General features: G+C 40.1%; 1 protein-coding gene across 1 annotated transcript in view; it reads left to right on the top strand.

Annotated features, from left to right (window-relative positions):
• Window positions 1–15,661, top strand: part of TMEM202 (transmembrane protein 202) — a 41,208-nt gene extending 25,547 nt beyond the window's left edge. The window contains exon 3 of the transcript XR_009531791.1: window positions 14,704–15,661. The gene's annotated coding sequence lies outside the window, so the exon portion shown is untranslated. The remainder of the gene's footprint in view (window positions 1–14,703) is intronic.
• Window positions 15,662–25,808: the final 10,147 nt, after the last annotated feature.

Raw genomic sequence — 25,808 nt, 5'->3', positions numbered from 1 at the left:
GTGGGCCTCTCACTGCTGTGGCCTCTCCCGTTGCGGAACACAGGCTCCAGACACGCAGGCTCAGCGGCCATGGCTCACGGGCCCAGCCGCTCCGCGGCATGTGGGATGTTCCCAGACCGGGGCACGAACCCGTGTCCCCTGCATTGGCAGGTGGACTCTCAACCACTGCACCACCAGGGAAGCCCTCCCCCCTTTTTTTTTTTTGCAGTACGCGGGCCTCTCACTGTTGTGGCCTCTCCCGCTGCAGAGCACAGGCTCCGGATGCGCAGGCTCAGCGGCCATGGCTCATGGCCTAGCCGCTCCGCAGCATAAACCTGTGTCCCCTGCATCAGCAGGCGGACTCTCAACCACTGCACCACCAGGGAAGCCCCTAGTGGCTATCCTTGAGTTTGCAAAATCCATTTACAACTAATCCAACTTCCACTTTCAAATAACACTCTATTGCTCACAGGTAGTGCAGGTACCTAATAATAACAAAATAATCCTAACTCCTCTCTACTGTTACTTATATCATTGCTGTCATTAATTTCACTCAAACATAAGCATATGTGTGTATATACACATAAGCATGTATAAGTGATACATTGTTGATGTTATTTTGAACAAACTGTTACCTGCTAGATCAATTAAGAATAAGAGCTCTGCCCCCATAGTTCGCCCGTGTCCCGCACACGAGAGCTTCCACGCTCCTTTGGAACTCTGGTATTTGCCACTGCCGCACAGAGGACACCTGCAGACGGCCTGGCTCTGGCGGCTTCTGCGCGCGGCCCCACAGGACTGCGTATGTGCGCTTCTTTAAGAGCTGCCGTCTGAGGCTGGGCTTCCAGTCAGCCGAGTCGGTGCGGGCTGAGACCTCCCCTCCCTTCAGGACGCTGACAGGGCTGCTGGGCAGAGCCTCACCCACTGGGAGCCGCGAAAAATAAAATAGGCCCCTGGACAGTCACAAAGCCTGAGAGACAACCAAGAGCCGGGGCAGGGCTGCAGGATAAAGCCCGTCTACACGAGGCCTCTCCTTCCAGAACAGGAAGGTGGCTGCTTCACTTAATGCATGGAAACCGGCACCGAGAGTCGAGGAACGTGAAGAAACAGGAATATATTCCAAGTGAAAGAACAAGATAAAAACCTCAGGGGGGAAAGTTAATGAAACAGATAATTTACCTGATAAAAAGTTCAAAACTAACCTATATTGTCAGATGAGAAGGCAGAGGCTGAGTCAAAAAGTGAAGATTCACTCTCTTCCGTAGCACTGACAGTTTTATTCTAAATATTGAAGATTCCTAGGAGTGGAATTACTTATCATCTGATACACCAGAACTACAGCTACACGTGGAACAACTCCTACAGAACACCTACTGAACGCTGGCAGAAGACCCCAGACCTCCCAAAAGGCTCGCCCCGCACTCCGTGCCCCTCCCTCCCGCCCGGCCTGAGTGAGCCAGAGTCCCCGAAGAGGCTGCTCCTTTAACCCTGTCCTGTCTGAGCGAAGAACAGACGCCCTCCGGCGACCTACACGCAGAGGCGGGGCCAAATCCAAAGCTGAGACCCAGGAGCTGTGAGAACAAAGAAGAGAAAGGGAAACCTCTCCCAGCAGCCTCAGAAGCAGCGGATTAAAGCTCCACAATCAACTTCATGTACCCTGCATCTGTGGAATACATGAATAGACAACAAATCATCCCAAATTGAGGAGCCAGGAGTCAGTGCTGTGCCTCTGAGGTGGGAGAGCCAACTTCAGGACACTGGTCCACAAGAGACCTCCCAGCTCCACATAATATCAAACGGCGAAAATCTTGCAGAGATCTCCATCTCAACACCAGCATCCAGCTTCACTCAACGACCAGCAAGCTACAGTGCTGGACACCCTATGCCAAACAACTAGCAAGACAGGAACACAACGCCACCCATTAGCAGAGAGGCTGCCTCAAATCATAAAAAGTCCGCAAACACCCCAAAACACACCACCAGACGTGGACCTGCCCACCAGAAAGACAAGATCCAGCCTCATCCACCAGAACACAGGCAGTAGTCCCCTCCACCAAGAAGCCTACACAACCCACTAAACCAACCTTAGCCACTGGGGACAGACACCAAAAACAACGGGAACTACGAACCTGCAGCCTGCAAAAAGGAGACCCCAAACACAGTAACATAAGCAAAATGAGAAGACAGAAAAACACACAGCAGGAGAAGGAGCAAGATAAAAACCCACCAGACCTAACAAATGAAGAGGTAATAGGCAGTCTATCTGAAAAAGAATTCAGAATAATGATGGTAAAGATGATCCAAAATCTTGGAAATAGAATAGACAAAATGCAAGAAACAGTTAACAAGGACCTAGAAGAACTAAAGACGAATCAAGCATCGATTAAAAACACAATAAATGAAATAAAAAATACTCTAGATGGGATCAATAGCAGAATAACTGAGGCAGAAGAACGGATAAGTGAGGTGGAAGATAAAATAGTGGAAATAACTGCTGCACAGCAAAATAAAGAAAAAAGAATGAAAAGAACAGAGGACAGTCTCAGAGACCTCTGGGACAACATTAAACGCACCAACATCCGAATTATAGGGGTTCCAGAAGAAGAAGAGAAAAAGAAAGGGACTGAGAAAATATTTGAAGAGATTATAGTTGAAAACTTCCCTAATATGGGAAAGGAAATAGTTAATCAAGTCCAGGAGGCACAGAGAGTCCCATACAGAATAAATCCGAGGAGAAATACACCAAGACACATATTAATCAAACTGTCAAAAATTAAACACAAAGAAATCATATTAAAAGCAGCAAGGCAAAAACAACAAATAACACACAAGGGAATCCCCATCAGGATAACAGCTGATCTCTCAGCAGAAACTCTACAAGCCAGAAGGGAGTGGCAGGACATACTTAAAGTGATGAAGGAGAAAAACCTGCAACCAAGATTACTCTACCCAGCAAGGATCTCATTCAGATTTGATGGAGAAATTAAAACGTTTACAGACAAGCAAAAGCTGAGAGAGTTCAGCACCACCAAACCAGCTTTACAACAAATGCTAAAGGAACTTCTCTAGGCAAGAAACACAACAGAAGGAAAAGAACTACAATAACGAACCCAAAACAATTAAGAAAATGGGAATAGGAACATACCTATCAATAATTACCTTAAATGTAAATGGACTAAATGCTCCCACCAAAAGACACAGACTGGCTGAATGGATACAAAAACAAGACCCATATATATGCTGTCTACAAGAGACCCACTTCAGACCTAGAGACACATACAGACTGAAAGTAAGGGGATGGAAAAAGATATTCCATGCAAATGGAAACCAAAAGAAAGCTGGAGTAGCAATTCTCATATCAGACAAAATAGACTTTAAAATAAAGACTACTAGAAGAGACAAAGAAGGACACTACATAATGATCAAGGGATCAATCCAAGAAGAAGATATAACAATTGTAAATATTTATGCACCAAACATAGGAGCACCTCAATACATAAGGGAAATATTAACAGCCATAAAAGGAGAAATCGACAGTAACACAATCATAGTAGGGGACTTTAACACCCCACTTTCACCAATGGACAGGTCATCCAAAATGAAAATAAATAAGGAAACACAAGCTTTAAATGATACATTAAACAAGATGGACTTAATTGATATTTATAGGACATTCCATCCAAAAACAACAGAATACACATTTTTCTCAAGTGCTCATGGAACATTCTCCAGGATAGATCATATCTTGGGTCACAAATCAAGCCTTGGTAAATTTAAGAAAATTGAAATTGTATCAAGTATCTTTTCCGACCACAATGCTATGAGACTAGATATCAATTACAGGAAAAGAGCTGTAAAACATACAAACACATGGAGGCTAAACAATACACTACTTAATAACGAAGTGATCACTGAAGAAATCAAAGAGGAAATTAAAAAATACCTAGAAACAAATGACAATGGAGACACGACAACCCAAAACCTATGGGATGCAGCAAAAGCAGTTCTAAGAGGGAAGTTTATGGCAATACAATCCCACCTTAAGAAACAGGAAACATCTCAAATAAACAACCTAACCTTGCACCTAAAGCAATTAGAGAAAGAAGAACAAAAACATCCCAAAGTTAGCAGAAGGAAAGAAATCATAAAAATCAGATCAGAAATAAATGAAAAAGAAATGAAGGAAACAATAGCAAAGATCAATAAAACTAAAAGCTGGTTCTTTGAGAAGATAAACAAAATTGATAAACCATTAGCCAGACTCATCAAGAAAAAAAGGGAGAAGACTCAAATCAATAGAATTAGAAATGAAAAAGGAGAAGTAACAACTGACACTGCAGAAATACAAAAGATCATGAGAGATTACTATAAGCAACTCTATGCCAATAAAATGGACAACCTGGAAGAAATGGACAAATTCTTAGAAATGCACAACCTGCCAAGACTGAATCAGGAAGAAATAGAAAATATGAACAGACCAATCACAAGCACTGAAATTGAAACTGTGATTAAAAATCTTCCAACAAACAAAAGCCCAGGACCAGATGGCTTCACAGGCGAATTCTATCAAGCATTTAGAGAAGAGCTAACACCTATCCTTCTGAAACTCTTCCAAAATATAGCAGAGGGAGGAACACTCCCAAACTCATTCTATGAGGCCACCATCACCTTGATACCAAAACCAGGCAAGGATGTCACAAAGAAAGAAAACTACAGGCCAATATCACTGATGAACATAGATGCAAAAATCCTCAACAAAATACTAGCAAACAGAATCCAACAGCACATTAAAAGGATCATACACCATGATCAAGTGGGGTTTATTCCAGGAATGCAAGGATTCTTCAATATACGCAAATCAATCAATGTGATACACCATATTAACAAACTGAAGGAGAAAAACCATATGATCATCTCAATAGATGCAGAGAAAGCTTTTGACAAAATTCAACACCCATTTATGATAAAAACCCTGCAGAAAGTAGGCATAGAGGGAACTTTCCTCAACATAATAAAGGCCATATATGACAAACCCACAGCCAGCATCGTCCTCAATGGTGAAAAACTGAAACCATTTCCACTAAGATCAGGAACAAGACAAGGTTGCCCACTCTCACCACTCTTATTCAAAATAGTTTTGGAAGTTTTAGCCACAGCAATCAGAGAAGAAAAGGAAATAAAAGGAATCCAAATGGGAAAAGAAGAAGTAAAGCTGTCACTGTTTGCAGATGACATGATACTATACATAGAGAATCCTAAAGATGCTACCAGAAAACTACTAGAGCTAATCAATGAATTTGGAAAAGTTGCAGGATACAAAATTAATGCACAGAAATCTCTGGCATTCCTATATGCTAATGATGAAAAATCTGAAAGTGAAATCAAGGAAACACTCCCATTTACCATTGCAACAAAAAGAATAAAATATCTAGGAATAAACCTACCTAAGGAGACAAAAGACCTGTATGCAGAAAATTATAAGACACTGATGAAAGAAATTAAAGATGATACAAATACATGGAGAGATGTACCATGTTCTTGGATTGGAAGAATCAACATTGTGAAAATGACTCTACTACCCAAAGCAATCTACAGATTCAATGCAATACCTATCAAACTACCAATGGCATTTTTCACAGAACTAGAACAAAAAATTTCACAATTTGTATGGAAACACAAAAGACCCCGAATAGCCAAAGCAATCTTGAGAACGAAAAACGGAGCTGGAGGAATCAGGCTCCCTGACTTCAGACTATACTACAAAGCTACAGTAATCAAGACAGTATGGTACTGGCACAAAAACAGAAAGATAGATCAATGGAACAGGATAGAAAGCCCAGAGATAAACCCACGGACATATGGTCACCTTACCTTTGATAAAGGAGGCAGGAATGTACAGTGGAGAAAGGACAGTCTCTTCAATAAGTGGTGCTGGGAAAACTGGACAGGGACATGTAAAAGTATGAGATTAGATCACTCTCTAACACCATACACAAAAATTAGCTCAAAATGGATTAAAGACCTAAATGTAAGGCCAGACACTATCAAACTCCTAGAGGAAAACATAGGCAGAACACTCTATGACATAAATCACAGCAAGATCCTTTTTGACCCACCTCCTAGAGAAATGGAAATAAAGACAAAAATAAACACATGGGATCTAATGAAACTTCAAAGCTTTTGCACAGCAAAGGAAACCATAAACAAGACCAAAAGACAACCCTCAGAATGGGAGAAAATATTTGCAAATGAAGCAACTGACAAAGGATTAATCTCCAAAATTTATAAGCAGCTCATGCAGCTCAATAGCAAAAAAACAAACAACCCAATCCAAAAATGGGCAGAAGACCTAAATAGACATTTCTCCACAGAAGATATACAGACAGCCAACAAACACATGAAAGGATGCTCAACATCTTTACTCATTAGAGAAATGCAAATCAAAACTACAATGAGGTATCATCTCACACCAGTCAGAATGGCCATCATCAAAAAATCTAGAAACAATAAATGCTGGAGAGGGTGTGGAAAAAAGGGAACACTCTTGCACTGCTGGTGGGAATGTGAATTGGTACAGCCACTATGGAGAACGGTATGGAGGTTCCTTAAAAAACTACAAATAGAACTACCATATGACCCAGCAATCCCACTACTGGGCATATACCCTGAGAAAACCATATTTCAAAAAGAGACATGTACCAAAATGTTCATAGCAGCCCTATTTACAATAGCCCGGAGATGGAAACAACCTAAGTGTCTATCATCGGATGAATGGATAAAGAAGATGTGGCACATATATACAATGGAATATTACTCAGCCATAAAAAGAAATGAAATTGAGCTATTTGTAATGAGGTGGATGGACCTAGAGTCTGTCATACAGAGTGAAGTAAGTCAGAAAGAGAAAGACAAATACTGTATGCTGACACATATATATGGAATTTAAGAAAAAAATGTCATCAAGAACATAGGGGTAAGACAGGAATAAAGACACAGACCTACTAGAGAATGGACTTGAGGATATGGGGAGGGGGAAGGGTAAGCTGTGACAAAGTGAAAGAGCGGCATGGACATATATACACTACCAAACGTAAGGTAGATAGCTAGTGGGAAGCAGCCGCATAGCACAGGGAGATCAGCTCGGTTCTTTGTGACCGCCTGGAGGGGTGGGATAGGGAGGGTGGGAGGGAGACGCAAAAGGGAGGGGATATGGGAACATATGTATATGTATAACTGATTAAATTTTTAAAATAAAAAAAAAAGGGGGGAAAAAAAAGAATAAGAAAAATGAAAGTGTTTATCTTACCTTCACTTATTCCTTTTCTTATGCTCTTCCTTTCTTTATATAGATTAAAGTTTCTGACCTGTATCATTTTCCTTCTCTCTGAAGAACTTCATTTAAAATTTCTTGCAAGGCAGGTTTATTGGCAACAAATTCTGTCAATTTTAGTTTGGGAAAGCCCTTATTTCTCCTTCACTTTTTAAAAAAAATTTATTTTTGGCTGCGTTGGGTCTTCGTTGCTGTGCGAGGGCTTCCTCTAGTTGTGACGAGCGGGGGATCTTCTTTGTTGCGGTGCGTGGGCTTCTCATTGCAGTGGCTTGTCTTTGTTGTGGAGCACGGGCTCTAGGCACATGGGCTTCAGTAGTTGCGGCACTCAGGCTCAGTAGTTTTGGCTTGTGGGCTCTAGAGCACAGGCTCAGTAGTTGTGGTGCACGGGCTTATTTGCTCCATGGCATGTGGGATCTTCCCGGACCAGGGCTTGAACCAGTGTCCCCCGCATTGGCAGGCAGATTCTTAACCACTGCACCACCAGGGAAGTCCCTCTCCTTCACTTTTGAAGGTAATTTCATAGGCTACAGAGTTCTGGGTTAGGGTCTTTTCTCTCTCAACACTTTAAATATTTCACTCCCCTCTCTTCTTGCTTGTATGGTTTCTGAGGAGAAGTCAGATGTAATTCTTTTCTTTGCTCCTTTATTGGTAAGGTGTCCCCCCATCCCAGCTTCTTTCAGGATTCTTTATCTTTTTAAAAAAATATTTAATTTAATTTATTTTATTTTTTGGCCATGCTGCGCCACATGTGCGATCTTAGTTCCCCGACCAGGGATCAAACATTTGCCCCTTGCATTGGAAGCGTGGAGTCTTAACCACTTGACCAGCAGGGAAGTCCAAGATTCTTTATCTTTGATTTTTTCAGTTTAAATATCATACGCCTGTAGAGATGTGGATGGACCTAGAGTCTGTCATACAGAGTGAAGTAAGCCAGAAAGAGAAAAACAAATATCGTATATTAACGCATATATGTGGAATCTAGAAAAATGGTACAGATGAACCTATTTCCTGGGCAGGAATAGAGAAGTAGACATAGAGAACAGACATGTGGATGGAGGGCGGGGAGGGGAGAGTGGGACAAATTGGGAGATTAGGATTGATATATATACACTACCATGCATAAAATAGATATCTATCAGGAACATGCTGTAAAGCACAGGAAGCTCAGCTCGGTGCTCTGTGACAACCTAGATGGGTGTGATGGGGGGTGGGGGGAGGTGGGAGGGAGGTCCAAGAGGGAGGGGATATAGGTATACATATAGCTGATTCACTTCATTGTACAAAGAAACTAACACAACATTGTAAAGAAATTTTACTCCAATAAAAATAAATTTAAAAAAGAAAGAAAAAATCCCCCAAAATATCATATGCCCAGGGACTTCCCTGGTGGTCCAGTGGTTAATAATCTGCCTTCCAATGCAGGGAATGCAGGTTCGATCCCTGGTCGGGGAACTAAAATCCCACATGCTGCAGGGCAAATAAGCCCACGTGCCACAAGGAAAAGATCCCGAGCGCTGCAATTAAGACCCGACGAAGCCAAAAATAAATAAACAAATAAACAAATATGATATGCCTAGGTGTAGTATTTTTTGTTTGTTTTTTGCTTGTTTGTTTTGTTTTTTGGCATTTATCCTGCTTTTGATATTCTCTGAGATTCCTGGATCTGTGGTTTGGTGTCTGACATCAATTTGGGGGAAATCCTCAGTCTTATTACTTCAAATATTTCTTCTGTTCCTTTCTCGTTCTTCTCCTTCTGGCATCCTGACTTCATGTATGGTACAGCTTTGTAGGTGTCCCATAGTTCTTGGATATTCTGTTCCACATTTTCAGTCTTTTTTCTCTTTGCATTTCTTTTTGGAGATGTCTATTGATCTATTCTCATGTTCAGAGATTATTTCCTCAGCCATATCCTGTCTACCAATAAGCGCATCAAAGACATTCTCTATTTCTATTACTGTATTTTTTAATCTCTAGCATTTGTTTTTAAATTTTTTCTTAGAATTTCCATCTCTCTGCTCATATTACCCAGCTATTCTTGCGTGTTGTCTACTTTACTCATTGGAGGCCTTAGCGTATTAATCATCATGGGTAGTAATTGCTTTCATTCTGATCCCAGGCACCTGCCTATGCTTATGCCTCATCTTATTCCTGATGCAAGTGAAACTGTACAGTAGGAAAGTCTCAGAGCCCCATTTCCTACTAGTCTACCGCATCAATTGCTGGGGCAGTATCTTCTACATGATAGTTGGTGAGTTAAAGCTCCTGTTAGGTAGTGAAGGCACAGACAAAGCAATTCTAGATGATTGGCCCTTCTCTCTATCTCTTTTTCCCTTTCTTTTGGTTGTTTGTTTAGTATATTAGAATCTCATAATTTGGAAGTGTCCTGCAAGTGTCATTGTCATGTCAGTGAGCATTCTAAAGCAAGTGCTTCCAATTTATCTAAAACATTTTTTTCTATAATGATACCTGACCCTGAACAAACGGGAAAAAGATTCAGGAAATAGAAGAAGAAGGCAAAGGTATAACTGAGCTATTCATAGTTCTTCTGTTCTTCCAGAAGACAGTTCCTTAATTCTCCTCTCCTTTTATCACATCAAATAAGCTTTCCATCTTTATGGATCTCCAGAATAAAGCAATAACATTGGAGTTTTGCCTGTGTAACACTTCTCCGATAATCTTTCTAAACCACATACTTATTTTTATTAACTACAACAGTGGTCTCTAAACCATTGCATCACACACTCTATTAGTAAGACACTTTATAAAATTTATTTATAAAATATGTACATGTATTACATTACTATTATAGTCATTACATTGTAAAATATACTGAAAAATAGAATTTAAAACATTATTTGCTAAAAATACAGAAAGAAATTATTATTTTCTTCCTGTGCCTCAATAAATTGGCTTGCATACCCCCAGAAGACACTGTACTACAGAAAAGCTGGGACCAGTGTTTTGAATTCCAAGCTCCTAAAGATAATGAACAGGATATTCAGAAATGTATTATTAATCAAATTACATTATAATTAAGCCAGTGTTACTCTTCAGGGGTGTTTGATGACTTAAGATTTTATCTATTACTCATCCACAGTGCTGACCCTGACTTTTTCTTTTTCTCTAGGGTTCCTCTCTGGACTCAGTCACTTAAGTTCTCAGGTTTCTCTTCCAGATCAAAATCTCCTTGTGGGCCTCCCTGGTGGCGCAGTGGTTAAGAGTCCGCCTGCCGATGCAGGGGATACGGGTTCGTGCCCCGGTCTGGGAGGATCCCATATGCCGCGGAGCGTCTGGGCCTGTGAGCCATGGCCGCTGGGCCTGCGCGTCCGGAGCCTGTGCTCCGCAACGGGAGAGGCCACAACAGTGAGAGGCCCACATACCGCAAAAAGAAAAAAAAAAAAAAATCTCCTTGTGATCCCTATAACAAGGACAAGGATAGGAAATATAGCCACAGTAGAATTGAGTCTATCTGAGGCAAATGTAGGTGTTTCTCCATGGGTGAGAAACACGTAACAGAAAAACAGTTAAGTTCAGCGGCACAATCAAGGACCCAGACAGAGGCAGGGACTGAGACAGGGCCAGAGATAGGAAGTGAGTCAGTAATATGGGATGAGTTAAGAACTCAGGCAAGGTCAGCTACTGAGGTAGAACCAGTAGACACAGCAGAGCCAAGGCCTGAAGCAGAGAAAACAGTAGGTATTGTGAATATGTCAAGCAATAGACCTGACGTTAATGAAAGGAAAATGACTGAAGACAGGGATGATGAAGACAGATTCAGCTGAAATAAATGACAATAACAAGACAAAAAGATTAGTCTTAGATACAAGGTAGTAGAGGGCAGGGGAAAAAAAAGCCTATGAGAGAGATTTCCCTTCAGGGCTGAAGACATTTGTTGAGTCTGTATGAAGAGGAGTAGGAGTATCAGAGGTAATTCTGAGATGACAGTATAATGACTGTTGAACCCTCCCCTAAACTATGCCTCATTCGCTGAATAGGTTGATATTACGGATGAAAGAGAGTCATTTGTATGGTTTAGGTCAAAGACACCAATAACCTACGAATCACAAAGTGATGAAAAACTAATTAAAAGAAGTTTCCATGTAGTGTTGTGTGCTGTGACTGGGAAAGGCTGCAAAATATGGGGTGCCCAATCCACTAAGCCTTTCCAGATTCCCATGACCACACAATGGAACATTTCAGCAGAATGGAAAGAGCACTGGGTTTGGAAATTCAGACTCTCATTTTGGGGCCTTACTCCTCTAATGAGCTAGACTGACTTTTGGCAAACATTGAACTTTCTTGGGCCTAAGCTCCTTCATTGACCAGCAAGGCTCTGAACTTTCTAGTGCTGACTGTTTTGGCCCTATATAGTGAAAAATAGAGAAATTATTCCTGTTGGCCCATACAACCCCAGGTTATCTTAGTAGGTAACTTAGTCTAGTCAGAGTAATTAAATTCAGTTCTCTACCTCCAAGGCTAGTTTTGGCAAGTCACTTCTTATTTTTTATTCAGAGAGCTCGTTTAAAACATGTAGGTGATTCCCATGGTTTTCGACTATTTGCAGGAACTAGAAAGGAAGGAAAAAGGTAAAGGCAAAAGGAACAGACTCTCTGAAAGAGTATACCATCTAGACTCAGGGAATTTCAGTGAGGGTTTAAACGGTTTTGCACAAGGGGTTGTGGCCTTTAAAACCGGAAGCTAGTTTTTTGGTTGGCAATATTGGTAGTTCACCATGAAAACCGACTCTTAACTCCTTAAACGGTCGATATTTTACTATTTCTGCCTGCCTGTACCTCTTACTAGCTAAATTCTATGGCCCTTAATTTTATCATCTTTAAAAGAGGCCTCAACAAATAATATCATCCCCATTCCACATATTTTACTTTCTGGAACATTAGATAAGGGACCAGGATTGGGAATAAAGGATAGACAATGCAGGGCACATTAAAAAATATTCCTCCCAGTAAATATGAATTAACAGATGTCCGTATTAAAGTACAGATTCTGTATGGGAATAGTTAATATTTTAGTCATACCTTAATTTAGGTTACTTAAGTTGATTAGATAATTACATAGCCAAATACTACTAAGCAGATGATTTGATAGCTGAGGGACAAAGGAAGAAAAAGGAAACTTGCCAAGGGAAGGTCTAGATGAGAGGGAGAATTTTGAGAGCTTCCAGGCAAGATGAAACCTGTAACCTCCATTTTCTCCTGGAGAGCAGGGACACTGGAATAGTAGAAACAAATGTGGGGGACTTCCCTGGTGGTCCAGTGGTTAAGAATCCACCTTCCAATGCAGGGGATGCAGGTTCGATTCCTGGTTGGGGAACTGAGATCCCACATGCCACAGGGCAACTAAGCCCACGTGCCACAACTACTGAGCCCGCGCGCTCTGGGATCCACGAACCACACTAGAGAGAAGCCCACATGCTACAGTGAAGATCCTGTGTGCCACAACTAAGACCTGACTCAGCCAAATAAATAAATAAATAAATAATTTTTTTTTAAAAAAGGAAACAAATATGGGAGATTGATAAACACAAACTTTATCTCCTTTATAATTTTGCTTAAAATCATGGCAGCATTAGATATTTGACTGGTTTGGAAACCTGTAACCTCCATTTTCTCTTATTCATAACCATCTTCCCATGCATCATCCAACCAGCAAAAATTTAACAAAGATTTATTAAACATTAACAGGTAGTTCACTGTGCAGTGGGGGGAAAAGGCAATAAGAATAAAGGGTAAAATACAAGTTTCTGGAGCTCTAATAGTGCACAAGAGGCACTTCACACCCAGTTCATTCCAGGGGCTTAAAGGAAAGGTGCTCAGGGTCGCTAAAACATGAATGAGCTCATTCCTGAAAAAGACAAAAATGATGACATAGACTTCAACTGGGAGAAAAAAAAATCACTCAACAAGTCATTTGTGTGAACCTGACTGTTCTAAAGGTTTTGGGAAATAGAATAATAATTTAGCAACACAACAGCTTTAAATTTTATTTAAATAAACTTGTTCTTAAAAAGTAAAAAGCGGGCTTCCCTGGTGGCGCAGTGGTTGAGAGTCTGCCTGCCAATGCAGGGGACACGCCCGGTCTGGGAGGATCTCACATGCCGCGGAGCGGCTGGGCCCGTGAGCCATGGCTGCTGAGTGGGCGCGTCCAGAGCCTGTGCTCCGCAGCGGGAGAGGCCACAACAGTGAGAGGCCCGCATACCACAAAAAAAAAAAAAAAGTAAAAAGCAAAATAAAAACAAAACTCCCTTAGCCAGTTTTCTCCTTGGACTCTAGCTTCTTGTCATAAATGGATATTGCTCCAAAAAAGAATGTCTTTCCATTTGTTTTATAGTTTTCATTCATCAGTGTCTTAGAGATTTCCAAGTACAGGTCTTTTACTTCCTTGGTTAGATTTACTCCTAGGAATTTTATTCTTTTTGATGCAATTGTAAATGGGATTGTTTTCTTAATTTCTCTTTCTGATAGTTTGTTGTTGGTGTTTAGAAACTCAACAAAATTTCCGTATATTAGTTTTGTATCCTGAAACTTTACTGAATTCATTTATGAGTTCTAATAGTTTTTTGGTAGTTTCATGTCATCTGCAAACAATGACAGTTTTACTTCTTCCTTTCTAATTTGGATTCCTTTTATTTCTTTTTCTTATCTTATTGCTAGGACTAGGACTTCCTATGTTGAATAAAAGTGGTGAGAATGGGCATCCTTGCCTTGTTACTGATCTTAGAGGAAATGCTTTCAGCTTTTGACCATTGAGTATGATGTTAGCAGCTTTATTCATAATTACCCCAACCTGGAAACAATCTAAATGTCTTTCAGTGGGTGTATGGTTAAGCTGTGCTATATAAATACCATGGAATATTACTCAGCAATAAAAAGGAACAAACTTGATACACACAACAATTTGGATGGGTCTCAAGGGAAGTATGAAAAAAAAACCCAAAGAAAATTTACTCAGTGATTCCGTTTATATAACATCCTTAAAGTGCCAAATTTTAAAGATGGAGGAAAAATGAATGGTTGCCAAGGATTAGGGATGGAGGAAGGGAGCAAGATGAAATGGGATTGTGGTTATTAAGTGACAACAAAAGGGATCCTTGTGTGGATTAAACTGTTCTGTATATTGACTGTGGTAGAGGATACATGAACCTATCTAAACATGTGGTAAAACTGAATAGAAGTAAATGCAGTAAAGCTTCTAGAAGAAATTATAAGAGAATAACTCCATGAGATCAGGATAAGCAAAGATTTCTTAAACAGAACACACATGTACATAAAAATAACACTAATCACAAAAGAAAAATTTATACATTGTATTTCATTAAAATTAAGAACGGGGCTTCCCTGGTGGTGCAGTGATTAAGAATCTGCCTGTCAATGCAGGGGACATGGGTTCAAGACCTCGTCCAGGAAGATCCCACATGCCGTGGAGCAACTAAGCCCGTGCGCTGCAACTACTGAGCCTGCGCTCTAGAACCTGCGAGCCACAACTACTGAGCCCATGTGTCACAACTACTGAAGCCTGTGTGCCTAGAGCCCATGCACTGCAACAAGAGAAGCCACAATGAGAAGCATGTGCACCGCAATGAAGAGTAGCCCCTGCTCATCACAACTAGAGAAAGCCCACGCACAGCAACGAAGACCCAACGCAGCCAAAAATAAAATACATTTATTTAAAAAATAAAATAAAATTAAGAATGTCTGTTCATCAAAAGATACCATTAGGAAGGTGAAAAGCCAAGTCATGACTAGAAGAAGATACCTGAGAAAGAACTTGAACTATAATGAAGGAGATTGGTTTGTAATTTTTTCTGTATGTGCTGTCCTCTGACTGAGTAATCCTATTCCTAGGATTTATTCTCAACAGAAATGCCTGTGTCTGTTCACTAAAATTCATGTACAAGAATGTTTATAGCAGTTCTGCTCATAATAGCCAAAAACCAGACACAACCCAAGTGTCCAACAAGAGAAGAGTGGATAAATATATTGTAGTATATTCATACAGATGGAACATTATAAAACTATTAAAAAGTAAGAACCACTGATACATGCAACAAAATGGATAAATCTCACAGACACTATGTTGAGCAATAGAAGACAGATGCAAAAGATTACTTAGGTATGATTACATTATATGAAGTTGAAAAACAATCATATGAGTCAGTGGTGATAGAAGTAAGATGGCTGGTTACTTCTGCGAAGGTACAGTAATAATGGGGCTACTGGAAATGTACTATATTGTTATCTTGCTGGTGATTATAAGTATGCATTCATATGTATAATTCATCAGACTAATAAGTGAGTTCATCAAGGTTACAGAATGTAAGATCAATATACAAAAATCAAGTGTATTTCTATACACTAGCAATGAACATTATAAAAATGAAAAATTTAAAAATTTCCATTTACAATAGCATCAAAAAGAAAATAAGTATTTAGATATAAATTTAACAAAAGAAGTGCAATACTTGTATGCTGAAAACTACAAAACAACATTAAAGAAATTAAAGAACATGTAAATAAATGCAAGGACCTCCCATGTTTGTGGATCGAAAGACTTAATATTGTTTAGATGGCAATCTTTGCCAAATTGATTTACAGATTTGTAATCCCTATCAAAAGACTGGCTTGCTTTTTCTGCAGAAATGTAAAGTTGATTCTAAAATTCATATGGAAATATAAGGTACCTAGAACAGCCAAAATCAACTTGAAAAAGACGAGTAAGATTGGAGGACTTACTGTTTCTAATTTCAAATCTTGCTAAAAAGTTACAGTAATCGAGACGGTACTGGCAGAAGAAAAGACATATAGATCAACAGAATAGGACCCAGAGTCCAGAAATAAACCCATATATATTATATCAGGAAAAAAAAACCCTCAAAGTGTATCATAGACCTAAATATAAGATGTAAAACTGTAAAACTCTCAGAACACATAAGAATAAATCTTAGTGACCTTGACTTAGACAATGGTTTCTTAGATATGACACCAAAAGCTCAGTGACATAAGAAAAATAAATTGGACTACATCTAAATTAACAACTTTTATGTTGCAAACAGTACCATCAAGAAAGTAAAAAGAGGGACTTCCCTGGTGGTCCAGTGGGTAAGACTCTGTGCTCCCACTGCAGGGGGCCTGGGTTTGATCCCTGGTCGGGGAACAAGATCCCACATGCATGCCACAACTAAGAAGTCCACATGCTGCCACTAAAGATCCTGCATGCCGCAACTAAGACCCAGCGCAGCCTAAATAAATAAATAAATAAATATTAAAAAAATTATTTGAAGAAAAGAAAAAGACAATCCACATAATTACAAATGGGTCACTGAAAATGAAACCCAAATAGCTCCTGAACATATTAAAAGATGTTCAACCTCATTAACAATGCACTACCATTTTTCATCTGTCAGGCAAATGCTAGAAATTTTGATAGCACATGTAAATTGGTACTGCCTCTGTGGAGGGCAATTTTGCAGTAAGAATCAAAATGTTTAAAATATACTTCTTTTTTTTTTTTTTGACCCAGCAATTCAATTTCTAGGAATTTAATTCTGCAGATACACTCACACATAAGGAAAGTGGTTTCATATGCAGTCAGTCATTCACTATATTTTTACAGGTAAAAATAAGTCAGGGGCCTCCCTGGTGGCGCAGTGGTTGAGAGTCCGCCTGCCGATGCAGGGGATACGGGTTCGTGCCCCGGTCTGGGAGGATCCCATATGCCGCGGAGCGGCTGGGCCCGTGAGCCATGGCCGCTGAGCCTGCGCGTCCGGAGCCTGTGCTCCGCAATGGGAGAGGCCACAACAGTGAGAGGCCCGCATACCGCAAAAAAAAAAAAAAAATAAGTCAGTAAACAAATATCTATCAGAGAGACTGAATAAATAACTTTATTCAGTCAGTGGAATACCATTGAGCTGTTAAAGAGAATGAGGAAGCTGTTTATGAATTAAGAGGGAATATTGTCCAGGATAAAATTTTTTTAAGGTGGAGAAAAATTGTATGGTAAATTATTATATATGTAGAATTATATGAATATATATATAACATTTATGTACACACATCTATAAAGCAATTAGATATAAATATATATGAGTTTTTAAGGTTAAAAAGAATTATACCTATATAATAAATTATATATATACTTTTTTAAAGATGAAGAATAAATTGTATATATAAAACAAATTATATATACAGTAAAATCTTCGGTTGAAAAATAGAAGTGGTAAAACAAATCAAGCCTATCCCCTTATCTCAGACTCTGTTCTCTCCAATTCATACTGCATACCACTAGGTTAAATTCCTAAAATTCCAGGCTTCATCAGTTTATTAAAATATAAAACTCTGATTCAGTAGATTCTGGGTGATCTGAGGTTCTGCAATTCTAACAGCTGCTAGGTGATGCTTTTGTTACTGGTTCATGGACCACCATTTGAGAAGCAAGGCGCTAGGACCCACAGACTTCGACTTCACACGACATTTGCCATTTGAAACTTTGTTTTATAGTGTGTGAATATCTTGCCTACTCAAATGCATTTTACATTCCAAGAGAGCTTTCAGCAACACTTGCAAGGCTGATTATTTTTTCCTTCTCAAAACATTTTTCCCTCCTGCTTGTTGTCATTACAGTTCTCAAGTTTCGCTTGTATCTCAATGGCCTCACCTTTCAGTCTTTGCATAGTATGTGCTTAATAAATAAATAAATCTTCTATGCAGATCCATTACCTACTCTTGCGTATTAATGTAAACACCATGCCCTAGCTCCTGAATGGGGTTAGAAAGCCTTTCTCAGACTTGCCCACCCGCACAAGAGTTTACAGATTGTGTAGTTAGGACAATAGCCATGCGAGTGAAGGCTTGGTGATAAAGCCAGGGACCCAGGGACTCCACATCATATACTAATTGATTAGATTATCAAATATAATTTTGCTTTAGTTTGAGGGTTTAGAGCTGGTTACATTTTATTAAAAAATTTTTTTTTTAATTATTTATTTTTTGAATTTTTGAATTTTATTTATTTTTTTATATAGCAGGTTCTTATTAGTTATCCATTTTATACATATTAGTGTATATATGTCCATCCCAATTCATCACACCACCCCCACCCCCCACCTCATCATTTTTCCCCCTTGGGACCTGGTCACATTTTAAAACAAAGTATTTGTTGGGCAGAACCTCACAACGTTTTTTATGCATAGATAGTTAGGGTATTTTCAGCCGCATGTAGTAAGGCCTAACTCACTCAGGCTCAAACAATATGGAATTTTATGATCTCACAAAACAGAAAATCCACTGGTTAGAATGTCTCCAGGTAGGGTGCAACCACCTGCTGGCCCGATGTCTATGCTACCCTTTCAGCTCTGCCCTCCTCGGTCTGTTGGGTGGCTCAAATCGCTTCCCTCCAGTGGCTTCCCTCTTGGTCACATGATGGCTGCCAGCAGCGGTAGTGGTGATACGAATCCTTACTCACACGTGGAGAGAGAAAGGACCTACTCACTTACTATGGAACCTAAGTCTTTCCCTTCAGTTTGTGGGGATCAGTTTTGGTTCACCCCCAGACCAATAAGAGTCACCATGAGAATACTGTGTGCTCACTGCCTTAAGCCTGGCTCTGGAGCAAATAGCTAACACAGACGTAGGGGTGGGATTACTAAATTTGCCCTAGTCAAAATAAAGCTCCTAAGACTAGGGATTAGGTCAGCTCCAAAGATACATATAGAATTCATGGGAGAGAAGGGGATAGTTGAATAAAAATCAAGGTTACTTAGGAAGGAGAAGGGGGGAATTCTGAAATTATAAATTATGTTTATATAATATAATTATATTTTTATATTAATTGTAATAGTATAATAGCTTTTATAATAAAGTTTTTACTTGCTCTTTACACAGCTAGCCTCAGAATAATGTATACATTAATTTATTTGATAGTAAAACCTTAATTATAAGTGTCAAGAGGTAAGAGCTCAACTGATTCTGGAGACGGAGTTAATTTAGAGAAAAGTATCATTAAGCCCAGGATCCTGGGTTCTACTGTTGAGTCAGCAGATCTTCTGCCTCTTTCCCTATTTCTATTAATATAGCCCCAAATTATGTGAACTGATATCTATGCCCAATTGATTGTTCATATATGGAGAATTCCTGTTTCTCTGCATAAACCTGAGTTAAGTTTTCTGAAGTTTAAAACATGTTAAAACCCACCTTCATTCTCCTCTGCTTAGGTATCATGCTATCAAGGACTTGTTTATACAATAGACTTTATACTGGAGGTATTCAAGCAGAAGCTGTATGAATGTTATTGATGGGATTGGTGCATCTGATCAAAGGCTGGACCAGATAATACTTGTTAGGCATGGATGATCAAGAGAATTAAATGGGTAGTTTTTAACCAATACAAGTTCCATAACCTGACCATACTGAATCAGAATCTCTGGAAATGGAGCCCAAGATAAGCATCTCTAAGAAGCACTACTTATAATTTTTTTTTTTGCGATACGCGGGCCTTTCACTGCTGTGGCGCCTCCCGCCGCGGAGCACAGGCTCCGGACGCGCAGGCTCAGCGGCCATGGTTCACGGGCCCAGCCGCTCCGCGGCATGTGGGATCCTCCCGGACTGGGGCACGAACCCGCGTCCCCCGCATCAGCAGGCGGACTCCCAACCACTGCAGCCCTACTTATAATTTTTTATTGCCAATCTATCATGAGTTCCCGGGCAAGTATTTAGGAACCCCTGGGTCAAATTTTTTTTTTAAAGACTGGCTTAAATTTACAAGTTAATAATCTATCACAGCGGAAAGGCCATTGCACTAGAAATTAGGCAATTGCAGTTCTAGTGCCAGCTCTGCTATTGGTCGTTTTGGTAATGGGCAAGTCAGTTTACTCTGTTGAACCTCTTTTTCTCTTTCTGAAGAATGAGGGACTTCTAAAGTCCCTATCAGCTCAACACCCAGTCAATGCTACTTGTCTGGACATTCTGAGGAACCAAGAGCATATTGTAAATACTCTAATTCCCAATACTCTCTGCTGTTTAAGAGAAATTATGCATATGAAGATTATGCATAACCCCATCGTAGAAGAAATGTTCTATCTAGATGAGGTACATAGAACTCTTAGGAGTGCTATTATTGTTATGGTAACGTTGAACAAATCTCTCTGGAAAAAGTGGTGACAAAATACCATAAATACTTGGAGAAAAACCTCTTTGTTTACCAATGGTAAACAAAGGATGCCTGCAACTACCACCTGAAATTGTTTTGGCTCTGACTCCAGGACTTCTGGCCTTTAACTGTTTGGTAGGATGTTACAGATCACACCATACTTAGGCCAGCTTTTTTTTTTTTTTTTTTTTTTTTTTGCGGTACGCGGGCCTCTCACTGTTGTGGCCTCTCCCGTTGTGGAGCACAGGCTCCGGACGCGCAGGCTCAGCGGCCATGGCTCATGGGCCCAGCCACTCCGCGGCATGTGGGATCTTCCCGGACCGGGGCACGAACCCGTGTCCCCTGCACTGGCAGGAGGACTCTCAACCACTGCTAGGCCAGCTTTTTAAGAGTATAAAATGAGGTTTTAAAAATAACTAATTGTTATAGGAAGATTTGTCTTAGAGTGTTTCGCAGTTCCATACACTTACTGCCCGATGTCCTGGCTCCATTCCTTCCCAGCACCTGTCAGTCTCTCTTTTGCCTAGTTTTCCCCAAAGAAGCCTGATACATCTTCTTAATCCCTTGCTATTTCTATGCACACTTGTAATTTCAGCTCTTTTCCTCAGTTGCCCTGGGCAGGTAAGTATGTAAAGGTGGCTCTCTTGCCTTGGCTCAGGGAACATGGTCTTTGAAGCCTATTCCTCCTAGACTGTAAGGCTCACAATTCCACCGTAGCCCAGATCTCTACAGAGATTTGGGTCCATCATTTATTTAAAATTCTCCTATGATCCCATTTCCTTCTGGTTATCTTGCTCTAACTCACTCATACCTAGTTTGTTTCCCTCTCCAGCCCATGCCCTCTTCTCTCTTCCCAGCCTCCACAGATAAATTCAACTTCTTTGACCCCTCCTTCTACAATTCTTCAGTCACACTCCTGACTAGCATGTTTTCATTTTAAAACTCTATTTACACTGAATAATAAATAGCTAATGTTTATTAAGTACTTACTATGTGTCAGGCAATGTAATAAGCAGTTTACATGTAATATCTCAATCTTTCCACACTTCAAGAAGTAAATTCTACCAGTGCCTCCATTTTACAGACGAGACCCAGAAAGATTGATTGACTTACGTAAAATCACATAGCTATGGGACTTCCCCGGTGGTCCAGTAGGTAAGACTCCGCGCTCCCAATGCAGGGGGCCTGGGATTGATCCCTGGTCGGGGAGCTAGATCTTGCATGCATACCTCAGCAAAGAAGCCCCCATGCTGCAACTAGAGATCCCACCTGCCGCAACTAAGACCCGGCGCAGCCTAAATAAATAAATAAATAAATATTAAAAAAAAAAAAAAGCGGAGCTATTTAGGTGGCAACCCAGAATTTGAAACAAACACTTTGACTCTAGAGCTTCTACTATATTGCCTCCCATAAGAGCAAAGATTAAAGGTAAAAAGCAGTAGATTAAGAAGAAAGAGGTGAGAGTTTTAAGTTTTTCTTTTTTTTGTCACTAACTAGTTAGTAGTATCACCATGGGCAAATCACAATCTTTCTAATTTTCTTATTCATAAAGTAAATAGATTGAAGTAGAGATAACTAGTATCTCATTTCATAATATTCTGTGGTCCTATGGTGTGAAAAACGTATTTTAAGATTCTTTTCTGACATGATGGGCTTTGGAATTTCACCCTCCTCTCCCATATTTTCATATTTATTCCAGCACTGGCTTACATAATAACAGTGAAATACAGGTATATGTTCTATTTCTGTAAAGCAAAATGAATAAAACTTTAGAAAATTTCACATCTCATCCCTATTTATCTGGCATTTTTAGATCTGATTTCTCAGTGATGGCATAAGATATTTAAACACGGAAAATGATTGCAGTTTTGCTCAGGAAATCAGTGTTTATTTGGTATATACCATATAGCTTCCACAGCTGTAACAATTGTTTATTACATGGTGATCTCTGAAAGAGCAATCTATTCCATTATCATTTTTTTCTGATTCCGTGTTCCTATTTATTTCTTGAATTAGTTTTTCCTTATATTTATCACCCTAATTCCATTTACTTTTAAGAATTAAGGTTGAATTAGGAATTTTAACGACTCCAAAACTAAAACTTCTTATTCCTTTAAGCTGAAATATGTTAAGAGGATCACCAAGGTCGGGGGGCGGGGCGGGGGGGGGTTGGGGGAGAGAGAGAGAGAGAGAGCAGGCAGGGATAAAAGAGTAAAGCCCTTTTGCAAACAGGCATACTTACACATACTGAGAGCAGGTCCTTAAATCTCTGTGAGTCTTCAATCCTATAAGAATTAAAGTGTATTTGCTTGCTACTTTTTTCGTTCTTTGGAAAACCTTTTAACTACCATTATAGTTATTTTGGCATTTTGCATCTTCTTTTTTTGGAGAAGTCAGTAGTAAAGGGGAAATTAAATTTAAAAAATTACCAGTTAAGCATACCTATTGTAGAAGTATAAGAAAACACAGGTAAATAAAAGAAAAATCTCTTTAACTGAAATGAGATGGTTGCACAACTCTGTAAATGTGTTTAAAATCCTTTGATTGTACATTTAAAATGGGTGAATCTGGGCTTCCCTGGTGGCGCAGTGGTTGAGAGTCCGCCTGCGGATGCAGGGGATGTGGGTTTGTGCCCCGGTCCGGAAGGATCCCACATGCCGCGGAGCGGCTGGGCCCGTGGGCCATGGCCGCTGAACCTGTGCGTCTGGAGCCTGTGCTCCGCAACGTGAGAGGCCCGCATACTGCAAGGAAAAAAAAAAAAGGGTGGATCTTATGATTAATAAATGAACACTTAATAAAGTTTTAGAAATTCCCTTAACTCGCTCATACAAATGCACATACACAGCCTAGGACCATCCTTTAACACTGCTTTGCAGCTGCCTTTTCTTCCCTGTTTAACCGCACAGTATGACCATCTTTCCAGGTCAATTAATAGTTTTCTATCATATAGTTCTTTTTGTTTTGTTTTTGTTTTTTTTAAATAAATTTATTTATTTATTTGCTGTGTTGGGTCTTTGTTGCTGCGCACGGGCTTTTCTCTAGTTGCAGCGAGTGTTGTTTTGGTGCACGGGCTTAGTTGTGGTAGCTTCTCTTGTGGAGCGTGGGTTGTAGGCACGTGGGCTTCAGTAGTTGTGGCTCGTGGGCTCTAGAGGGCAGGCTCAGTAGTTGTGACGCGTGGGCTTAGTTGCTCCCCGGCATGTGGGATCTTCCCGGACCAGGGCTCAAACCCGTGTCCCCTGCATTGGCAGGCGGATTCTTAACCACTGTGCCACCAGGGAATCCCTATCATATAGTTTTAAATGGTAGCATAGTTTTCAATTTTTGTATTATATTATAATTTGTTTAACCAATCACTCCTTGAATATTTTGCAGCCAGATTCGTATACAAATTTCCTTAGGTTAAGTTGCTAGAAGAATTATATGCTCATTTAAAGATTTTTCATACTTATAAATTGCCCTCTAGAAAAGCTGTACTCCTACAGAGTGTCATTCTATCCCTGTTTCTCTCCCATCAAATCAGCATTAGCATTTTATAAAATCTTTACCATTCTAACACGTGAAAATGAAATATTGGTATTAATTTCCATATCAATTACTAATAAAGTTAACCTTTTGGGGTCATTTATTGGACATTTGTATTTCAGCTTATGTCTTAGTCCATCCCTCAAACACACTAGTATGTGTATATATGAATGTTTCTTATTAGTTCATGTGAGATTTGTATACATTAAAGATGAGTAACACTGGGACTTCCCTGGTGGTACAGTGCAGGGGTCCCCAATCCCCAGGCCGTGGACCTACTGGTCTGTGGCCTGTTGGGAACCAGGCTGCACAGCAGGAGGTGAGCAGTGGGAGAGTGAGCAAAGCTTCATCTGCTGCTCCCCATCGCTACCCATCGCTCCCCATAGCTTGCATTACCACCTGAACCATCCCCCACACCCCCGCCCCCATTCGTGGAAAAATTGCCTTCCACAAAACCAGTCCCTGGTGCCAAAATGGTTGTGGACCTCTGGTCCAGTGGGTAAGACTCCATGCTCCCAGTGCAGGGGGTCTGGGTTCAATCCCTGGTTGGGAAACTAGATCCCGCATGCATGCTGCAACTAAGAGTCCACATGCCTCAACTAAAGATCCCGTGTGCCACAACTAAGACCCGGTGCAGCCTAAAAAATAATAATAAATAAATAAATTTTTAAAAAGATAAATAACTCTCTGTCATGTATGTCAAATATTTTTCCCAGTTTGTCTTTGTTTTTTATTTATCATGTTGCTTTTACAGAAGGAAGCTTCAAATTATGTAGTCAAAACTATTAATCTTTTGCTTTATAGATATTGTTGTTGGTACTACCCTTGTAAGGCTTTTCTCACTCTCAGATGATTAAATATTCACCAATATTTCTTCTACTAATAATGTTTTCTTTCCTTATACTTAAATATTTATCTGGATTTTATTTTGATATATGACATAGGGTAAAGATCTAATTTGAAAGATTAGAAAGAATGAATGAGGAAACAAGTTAGATCTTTATTTGTTGTATGCCTTCTAAGTATTGAAAACTTTGTTATATATGTAGTTTATAGTAATAAACATGACAAGAATAGTCTCTGACCAACTATGTAATTTACAAACTCAGAGAGAAGCAAGATATTATACAAGTTTGATGAATGCTATGAAAAAGTGCTAAGTTCTAAGGTAGTGTATAGTAGGTAGGCTAACCAATTATTCTGGCACCTATTGAACAGCTGATCATGGAAAAGTAGATATTTTCGTTGGAATGAAGGAAAGTTCAATTTAAAACAACAGCAGGGCTTCCCTGGTGGCGCAGTGGTTGAGAATCTGCCTGCTAATGCAGGGGACACGGGTTCGAGCCCTGGTCTGGGAGGATCCCGCATGCCTTGGAGCGGCTGGGCCCGTGAGCCACAACTACTGAGCTTGCGTGTCTCGAGCCTGTGCTCCGCAACGGGAGAGACCGCGACAGTGAGAGGCCCGCGCACCGCGATGAAGAGTGGCCCCCGCTTGCCACAACTAGAGAAAGCCCTCTCACAGAAACGAAGACCCAACACAGCAAAATAAATAAATTAATTAATAAACTCCTACACCCAACATCTTCTTTAAAAAACAACAACAACAACAACAAACATTTATTATCTCAGAGTATCCGTGGGTCAAAATCTGGGTGTGGCTTAGCTGGGTCCTTGGTCTTAGGATCTCCTACAAGGATTAAACAAGGTGTTGGCCTTGAAACAGGGCTGCAATTTCACCTGAATGCTCCACTGCAGAAAGATTCACTTCCAAGCTTCGCTCAGGTGATTGTTGGCAGGATTTAACTCCTCCTCAGCT

Source organism: Mesoplodon densirostris, chromosome 4, assembly GCF_025265405.1.
Source record: "Mesoplodon densirostris isolate mMesDen1 chromosome 4, mMesDen1 primary haplotype, whole genome shotgun sequence".
NCBI classification, from domain to species: domain Eukaryota; kingdom Metazoa; phylum Chordata; class Mammalia; order Artiodactyla; family Ziphiidae; genus Mesoplodon; species Mesoplodon densirostris.
Note: the sequence above shows the minus strand (reverse complement) of the source record. Positions and strands in the feature narration are given on the sequence as shown.